General features: G+C 44.4%; 1 protein-coding gene across 6 annotated transcripts in view; it reads left to right on the top strand.

Annotated features, from left to right (window-relative positions):
• Nucleotides 1-414: 414 nt before the first annotated feature.
• The window catches only part of LOC140455650 (uncharacterized), a 24,085-nt gene continuing 15,279 nt past the window's right edge, over nt 415-9,220 (top strand). Inside the window, exon 1 of one of the 6 annotated variants that reach the window (XR_011952925.1) lies at nt 415-785. The gene's annotated coding sequence lies outside the window, so the exon portion shown is untranslated. Of the gene's footprint in view, nt 931-952; nt 1,591-9,220 lie in introns of those variants that run through there. The other 5 variants (XR_011952926.1, XM_072550630.1, XM_072550626.1 and 2 more) reach the window with 5 other exon arrangements.

Below are 9,220 nucleotides of genomic sequence, written 5' to 3'. Positions count from 1 at the left end.
GGACATTGCAGCAAAAACTCACATCTGGTGAGAAAATGTTGGAGAGATTTTCTCTGGAGGTACCTTCCTGTGTTTGACGGAGGGAGGGACAGACCATCTCCTCAAACATGACTGAATTGCAGACCCAAGCCCAGAAAGCTCCCCCTTCACGCAGGTTGTTTAAAACCCCCACAGGGACTCAGCTCAACTCATCCAAACCGCTCACAATCCCGCTCCGAACTACATTACCCATACTGCATATGGGACCTACGCCTGCGTAGTGAGGGACAGCAGATCAGAATGGGGAGCCATCCTGCGGTACCTGACAGGAATTGTAGTTCTCAACCACGCAGCGGCGGTTGGCGCCAAACGTCCGGGGGTTCAAACCTGAGAGCGCGTGAGCTCGAGCAGCTGTCACATGGGGCGGTGCTGGAATCGATAGTGCGCGCCTCGTCGGGCATTGGGGAGAGGGACTCTCTGCGTATTACGTCACAGGAAACAGAGCTATGAATGACTTTCCCAAAACGATTCTGGATCTCTACAGAGACTGTACCCGGAATCTTTAGACTTTTTCTCTTAAAAGAAAGGCAAAAAAACCTCCCGTTTGCGGTTTGGAAATGCCGGAATCGGAACCGGCCCCTGATTGGTTCTCCCTTGCGTGGATCCACTTAATTTATCCCACGATCCAACTGATGGTACTGACCCCAGCGGATAGAAATACTTGATGAGTCAGGTTCCTGAATGTAATCACACTTGATCATAGAGTGCAAACTACAAAGGTATGGAACTCGAGTGTTCGGTAAAAGGTGAGATTTCAGTGATGTGATGGTAGATGTTGTTTTCCAAACTCCTTGCATGGATTAGTGGGGGCTCGGACAGAGTTAAGGTCTCAGAGCTGGGATATGCACTGAGCGAGCATGCCATAGGGACATCAGTGAAAGTGATTGGAAGGTGAGTATTTCTATCTGCTACCTATTCTGGATAGCTTTCAGACTGAAGCCAAGTCGGAAAAAAATATATATCCAGATCGGAAACTAAAGATCTGTAGTAAATTAAGAAACAAATTGAAATCCAATTCAGTAAAATAAAGAACCAGGGCCTGAAAATTAGTTGTAGTTGCAACATGTAAGACAGGTGAACCCAATTGTGGTTCATAATGATCATATCTAGCAAGTATTGATTGCTTGGTGGAAATCAAATCAGAATTGATGAGCTGGAGTCTGGGTTTTGGACACTGCGATGAATCAGAGAGGGGGAGATACATCTGGACATTGTGTGGTAGCACTTAAGGAGACTCAGTCCTTATCCTTGTCCAACAGGTTGGAGTTTCTTGCACTCTGTCTAGATGAGTGAGGGGTCTGTTTGGAGGATGAGCAATCTGACCATAGCACAGTAGTACAAGGAATCATTTAAGCAAAGGGAGAAAAGACAAATATATATTGTACACCAGAGGGACTATCAGCTAGGGTCAGTACCATCAGGTGGATTGTGGGATAAATTAAGTGGATCCACAGAGGAGAGAACCAATCAGGGGCTGGTGGAATGGTGAAAAAGGTTCTGCTGACAAAATATGAGCATCCAATTGCTAAATTACAAAGCAGAGCTGCAAAGGTAATAATTTCTGGATGGCTACCTGAGCCAAGAGCACTTTGGCGCAATGTCAGTAAGATGAATGAGGTAAATGTGTAATTCAAAGTTTGGTGCAGGATAAATGGATTTGAATTCATGGCCCTTGGCTCCACGACTGGGCAAGAAGAGAGCTGTTCTGTTAGGATGGGCTCCACTTGAATCATGTTCAGCATGGAGACCTGGTGAATCACATAACTAGGACTATAAGCTAAATATTAGTAAGAGGGTTCAGTTGTGTGGAAGATTTAAAAATTAGGAGTGCAGGTTAGTGATGAGGCTGATTGTTTCCAGAAAATGGAAGGCTGGAGGTCCATCCTGTGATTGGTGTGCCAACACTGATCGCTGTGCACTGAGCCTTGGTGCCTGCAATTTCGGAGGAACATTGAACAGACTGTGTGCAAACATTATATTGCACCAAATAATCATTAATAATAGGCCAAGACCTAAAGACCTTGAATCTGAATAAAATTAATGAATTCACAGTGCAAAGTGAGACACATGGGTATGATTTGGTGACAATTCCTGAAACGTAGTTGTAGGGAGACCAGAACTGGTAGTTGAAGATCCAAGGGAGCAATAGAGAGAAAGGAAAAGGAGGTATACATTTGTTAGTAAAGGAAGAGATCAATGCTGTATTGAGAAATTATTTTAATACCGGAAATCAAGCCATAGGATCAGTCTAGGAACAAATAAGTCCCTGGTGGGAGTAGTCTACAGGTCCATGAACAATAGTTTCACAAAAGGACACAATATAAACCAGGAAATACTGAAGGCTTGTGAGAAATGTAAAACAATCATCGTAAATGATTTTAATATGCATGTTGTCTAGATTAATCAAATTGGCAAGGGTAGCCTGTTTGGTGAATTCATAGCGTGTATTGGAGATTTATTTTTTGGAGCATTATGTTGGAGAACCAGGGGTCCAGCTATTTTGGATTTTGTATTGTTTAATGAGGTGGGGTAAATTAATGATATTGTAAAGGATCCTCGATGAAAGGGAGAACATAGCATGACAAGTTTAATAACAAAGTGTTCCTAAAAATGTAATTTTAAAAAACTTATTCATTTTGTGGAATGTGGGCTGGCCAGTATTTATTGCCAGTCCCTCGTTGCACCTGAGAAGGTGCTGGTGAGCTGCCTTATTCTGCTGCAGTCCACCTGCTGTGGGTTGACCCACAATGCCATTAGGGAGGGAATTCCAGGATATTGACCCAGTGACAGTGAAGAAACGGCGATATATTTCCAAGTCAGGATGGTGAGTGGCTTGGAGGGGAACTTTAAGGCTGTGGTGTTCTCATATATCTGCTGCCCTTGTCCTTTCAGATGGAAGTGCTTGTGGGTGTGAAAAATGAAATGAGAAGAGCAAAGGCACAGTATGAAAGAAAACTTACACAAAAAACAAAAACTGAGGGCAAAGCCTTCTGTTAGCACATGAAAAGGAAGAGAGTAGCCAAAATGAATGTTGGTCCCTTAGAGGAAGAGTCAGAAAGTGTGGTGCTGGAAAAGCACAGCCAGTCAGGCAGCAACCAAGGAGTAGGAGATTTGACGTTTTGAGCATAAGCTCTTCATCAGAAATGTGGTCGAGACCCAAGGGGGTTGAGAGATAAGTGGGGGGGGGTGGTTGGGGCTGGGGGAAAGGTAGCTGGAAATGCGATAGGTAGATGGAAGTGGGTGGTAATGGTGATAGGATTAGAGCGAAGGATGGAGCAGATAGTTGGGAAAGAAGTGGACAGGTAGGATAGTTCAAGAAGGCAATGCTGAGTTGGAGGGTTGGATCTGGGATAAGGTTGGGGCAGGGGAGATGAGGAAGCTGGTGAATAACACTGATCCCGTGTGGTTGCTGGGTCCCAAAGCAGAAGGTGAGGCATTCTTCTTCCAGGCATCGAGTGGCTGGAATCTGGCAGTGGAGGAAGCCCAGGACTTGCATGTCTTTGGAGTGGGAGGGGGAGTTGAAGTGTTCAACCATGGGGTGGTGGGATGTTCAGTGCATGTGTCCCAGAGATGTTCTGCAAAACGGTCCGCAAGTTGGTGTTCTGTCTCTCCTGAGTGACTTGCGCTTCTCTGAACCCCCCCCCAGCCCCGCCCCCCCCCAACGGCCGTGTTTGCCACTACTTCCGCCCCCACCAACGCCACTCACCTGCATTCTGCTGACACGCACCCTGCAGATCCCACTGTCACCATCCCCGCGCCCCAGAACCCTGAGGGGAATACCACTCCTGCTCATGACTCCACCCTCATTCCCCCCACACCCCCGCCACACCCACTCCAGTTACAGGCTCCACCCCCACTCCCAGTTCCACACGTACACCAGATTCCAGCTCCCAGTCCTGCCGAGTTTTCATCATCCCTCAAGACCTCCCCCTCACTGAGGACAAACGATCAGTCCTCAGAAAAGGACTCACCTTCATCCCCCTCAGCCCACGCATCAATGAATTTAATACATGCTGTGAATTCGGACACTCCTTCTGCTGTCTCCGCCTCCGAGCTTACTTTTACAATCAGGACTCCTGCCCACCTTCCCAGGACCCCTTTGCCCGCCTCCAACACACTCCATCCACCTGGACACCCTGTGCTGGCCTATTACCCGCCCTCAACCTCTTCATTTCCAATTGCTGCCGGGACATTAACAGCCTCAACCTGTCTACCGCCCTCCCCCACTCCAACCTCTCACCCTCACAACATGCAGCCCTCCACCCCCTCTGTTCCAATCCTGACCTCCCCATCACGGCAGCGGATAAAGGGGGTGCAGTGGCGGTCTGGCACACTGACTTCTACACCGCTGAAGCCAGACGCCAATTCGAAGACACCTCCTCCTACCGCCCCCTTGACCATGACCCCATCACCAAACCATCATCTCCAGCTCAGCACTGTCCCCATGACTTGTCCTACCTGCCTATCTTCCTTTCCACCTATCCACTTCACCCTCCTCTCTGACCTATCACCTTCATCCCCACCTCATTCACCTATTGTACTCTATGAACTTTCTCCCCACCCCCACCCTCCTCTCATTTATCTCTCCACCCTGCAGGTACTCTGCCTATATTCCTAATGAAGGGCTTTTGCCTGAAACGTCAATTTTCCTGCTCCTCTGATGCTGCCTGACCTGCTGTGCTTTTCCAGCAACATTCTAATCTAGAATCTGGTTTCCAGCATCTGCAGTCCTTGTTTTTACCTCAATGTAGAGGCGACCACATTGAGAGGAATGGACACAGTAGATGATGTATGGAGGTGCAGGAAAATTTCTGCCAGATGTGGAAGGTTTCTTTGGGGCCTTTGATAGAGGTGGGTGCAGGTTTTATGCTTCTTGCAATGGCAAGGGAAAGTGCTGGGAGTGGATGGTGGGTTGTGGGGGGAATGGACCTAATGGTAGTTAATAGTGGGGAACACATATGGCAGAAATGTTAAATCAGTATTTTGCTTCAGTTTTCATGATGGAGCACACTGAAACCATTCTAATGGTTAAAAGTAATGCAGAAGTTAAAAACATGAGGGACTTAAAAACAATCATCATCGCTTGGGAGAAAGTCCTGTACAAACTATTGGGATTAAAGACAGACATGTCCCCAGGTCTGATGACCTACATCCCAGGGTCTTAAAGGAAGTGGCAACAGAGACAGTGGATGCATTGGTTATAATATTCTAAAATATCATGGATGCAGAGAAGATTCCTGTGGATTGGAAGAATGCTAATATAATGAACTTATTCAAAAAGGGAGGGTGGCAGAAAATCAGAAACTACAGATCAGTTAGTTTAACATCTGTCATTGGGAAATCGTTGGAATCCATCATTGAGGAAATTAAATAGAACATTTGGTGAGTCAAAATATGTCACAGTCAGCATGGTTTTATGAAGGCGAAAAGACATTTGACGGATTTGCTAGAATTCTTTGACAATGTAATGAGTAAAGTTGATCATGGCGGGGTCTGATAGCTGTTATGTATCTAGACTTCCAGAAGGCATTTGATAAGGTGCTACACAAAAGGTTAACGCAAGGTAAGATCACATGGAGTTGGGGGTAATATATTAACTTGGCTAACCAACAGAAAGCCTTCAGGATAAATGGGTCTTTTTTCGGTTGGCGAGTTGTAAATAGCGGAATGCTTCTGTTCTTGGGCCCCAAATATTTACAATCTATATTAATAACTGGGATGCAGGTGTAGAAGGCAGCCAGATTTCCAGATGACAATAAAATATAAGGGAAAGTCAGTTGCAATGAAGAAATAAGAAATCTACAAGTTGATAGGGATAGGTTAGGTGAATGGGCTAAAGTCTGGCAGATTAAGTTTAACCTGGATAAATGTGAGGTCATCTATTTTGGTTGGAAGAATAAAAGGGCAATCTATTATCAAGAACAAGAGGTCATAATTTTAGAATAAGAGGTAGCAGATCTAAAATCTAGATGAGGATGTGAATCTCTGAAATTTATGGCCCCAGACTGCGGTGGTTCCAGACATTGAGGAAATCAACATATTTCATGAGTAATGGGTTGAAGGTTGTGGAGAGTAGGCAGGAAAGTGAAGTTGTGATCAGCCAAGGTCATATTCGATGGCAGAGCAGGAGCAAGAGACTGAATAGCCTGCTTCTGCTCCTAGTTCTTATGTTCTTATGATCCTGTTTAATTTTTATCAGTGAGTTAATGTGATGTTTAGTAACTGAAGCATGTTCTGTTGAGGCTGTAGATGTTAGAACGTAGAATGTTACAGCACAGTACAGGCCCTTCAGCCCTTGATATTGCACCGGCCTGTGAAATTGATTCTGATGCCCATCTAACCTACACCATTCCATTGTTATCCATATGTACGTCCAATGACCATTTAAATGCCCTTCACGTCGGCGAGTCTACTACTGTTGCAGGCAGGGTGTTCCATGCCTCTACTATGAGTAAAGAAACTACTCCTGATATCTGTCCTAAACTATCACCCCTCAATTTAAAGCAATGTCCCCTCATGCTAGCCTTCACCATCTGAGGAAAAAGGCTCTCACTGTCCACCCTATCTAACCCTCTGAATATCTTTTGCATTTGATTAAGTCACCTCTCAATCATCTTCTCTCCAACGAAAACATCCTCCGTTCCCACAGCCTTTCCTCATAAGACCTTCCTTCCATACCAGGCAAATTCCTAGTAAATCTCCTCTGAACCCTTTCAAAGCTTCCACATCTTCTATAACGCAGTGACCAGAATTGTATGCAATACTCCAGGTAAGGCCTTACCAGTGTCTTGTACAGCTGAAGCATGACATCAAAACTCAATTCCCCTATCAATAAATACCAATGCCCCATATACCTTAACAACCCTTTCAACCTGGGTGGCAACTTTCAGGGATTTATGCACCTGGACACTGAGATCTGTTCATCTACACTGCCAAGAATTTTACCATTAGCCCAGTACTCTGCATTCTTGTTATTTCTTCTGAAGTGAACTACTCCCACTTTTTTCCACATTAAGTTCCATTTGCCACTTCCCTGCCCAGCTCTGCATCTTATCTATGTCCCTCTGTAACCCACAACATCCTTTGGCACTATCCACAACTGTCTACCTAGTGTCTTCCGCACCTTTACTAACCCATTCTTTTCCACCCACATTAAGCTCAGTTATAAAAATGACAAACAGCAGCGGCCCCAAAACAGATCCTTGTGGCACACTGCTGGTAACGGAGCTCCAGGATGAACATTTCCCATCAACAACAACCCTCTGTCTTCTTTCAGCTAGCCAATTTCTGATCGAATTTGCTAAATCACCCTCAATCCCATGCCTCTGTATTTTGTGCAATAGCCTACTGTGTGGAATCTTTTCAAATGCCTTACTGAAGTCCACATACACCACATTAGCAGCTTTACATCTGCCTGTATACTCCCGTTCTTGAAGAACTCAATAAGGTTAGTTAGGCATGACCTACCATTCATAAAATTGTGTTGACTATCCCTAATCAAATTATTATTTTCCAGATGATTATAAATCCTATCTCCTTATAACCTTTCCAACACCTTACCCCAGAACTGAAGTAAGGGTCACTGGCCTTAATTACCAGGGTTGCCCCAAACCCCTTTCTTGAACAAGGGAACAACGTTTGCTATCCTCCAGTCTTCTAGCACTACTTCTGTTGAAATGATATCTTAAAGATCAAAGCCAAAGTCTCTGCCATCTCCTCCTTGGCATCCCAGAGAATCCGAAGATAAATCCCACCTGGCCCAGGGGTCTTATCTATTTTCCGATCTTGCAAAATTGCTAAAACCTCCTTTTTGTCAACCACAATCCCATCTAATCTAGCAGTCTGTATCTCTGTATTCTCACTCTCACTGCCCTTTTCCAATGTGAATATTGACGATATATGTTCGTTTACAACAGAATATAAGTTTATTGTACAAAAGAAGTAAATAAACTATCTATATATTGAAAACAAATTTTCACTGCTTTCCAATCTGATGCAGAGACTCAATCCCAGAGAAATATTACTCCTATTGTAAAAATAAAGAATCAACTTTCCTCTGCTGATCTGCAGGAAATTGGATGTCCCGAGGCTAGGGTGGAATGCCTCTGTCTTACAGATAATGTAATTTCTTACAATCTATCATCTCCTATTAACCAGAGCCATTTACATGGCCATTTCCTTGCCATTCAGAGATGTTTACATTTTCATCCCCTATTCAGAAATCAATAAGAACATTACAGTTGGAATTTGACTACTCCCCTATAGTTACAAAAAAAAATTGGCAACAAATCTGACCATTAAGGGATGATTTGCATTACATTGTTTCTGGAGGTGATGTGGTCAATGCATTGTCTTGAGTGGCATGTGACTGTGAGGGGGATGGCTTGGGGGTTTTCTCGTGGGCATTATTAACGCAGTGACCAGAATTGTATGCAATACTCCAGGTACGGCCTTACCAGTGTCTTGTACAGCTGAAGCATGACATCAAAACTCAATTCCCCTATCAATAAATACCAATGCCCCATATACCTTAACAACCCTTTCAACCTGGGTGGCAACTTTCAGGGATTTATGCACCTGGACACTGAGATCTGTTCATCTACACTGTGATGTAAAGCTTTTGTGTAAAGGAAGGACCATTTCCTTTGTCTAGAGAGCTTCCCTGGACATTCCTTGCAAGCATGGCAAAGAGTGTTCAGGGTTTCTCCAAAGCTTGTATTGTATTGTGGTTAATAAATTTTGCTTGTTCACAGAAGTTACCATGTTGCAGTTTTATCAAGTGTGTAAGGATTTCAGGGGGGGATAAAAACTTAATATTTGGTGGCAACAGTGGGATTACAAAGTACACGGAGCTTCCAGGTGGACTGAGTAAGTAATTGTGTAAGTGCCGGTTGCATGAGATGGATGGGCCCACGAGATAAGATTTATCTTGATTTCTCTCCTGAATCTACCACTTAGTTGACCCCTCGTCCCCCTACGACTCTGTAGTGACAGAATCTCTGAGGTAACTTATGCACTTGCACGTCGATGAGCTTGCTTTCAGAATCATGCATTACTGGGAAAAAGGGAGTTAAAGTCCCCTCAGTAAAAGGGGGTTAAAATCCTCTAGTGGTGAGGTTTGAAGCTCTGGAGCATTAAATAACTTCAAAGAAAAACATCTAAACAAAGTTTGGTGGTACTT

This window comes from Chiloscyllium punctatum, chromosome 30, assembly GCF_047496795.1.
Source record: "Chiloscyllium punctatum isolate Juve2018m chromosome 30, sChiPun1.3, whole genome shotgun sequence".
In the NCBI taxonomy this organism is placed as follows: domain Eukaryota; kingdom Metazoa; phylum Chordata; class Chondrichthyes; order Orectolobiformes; family Hemiscylliidae; genus Chiloscyllium; species Chiloscyllium punctatum.
Note: the sequence above shows the minus strand (reverse complement) of the source record. Positions and strands in the feature narration are given on the sequence as shown.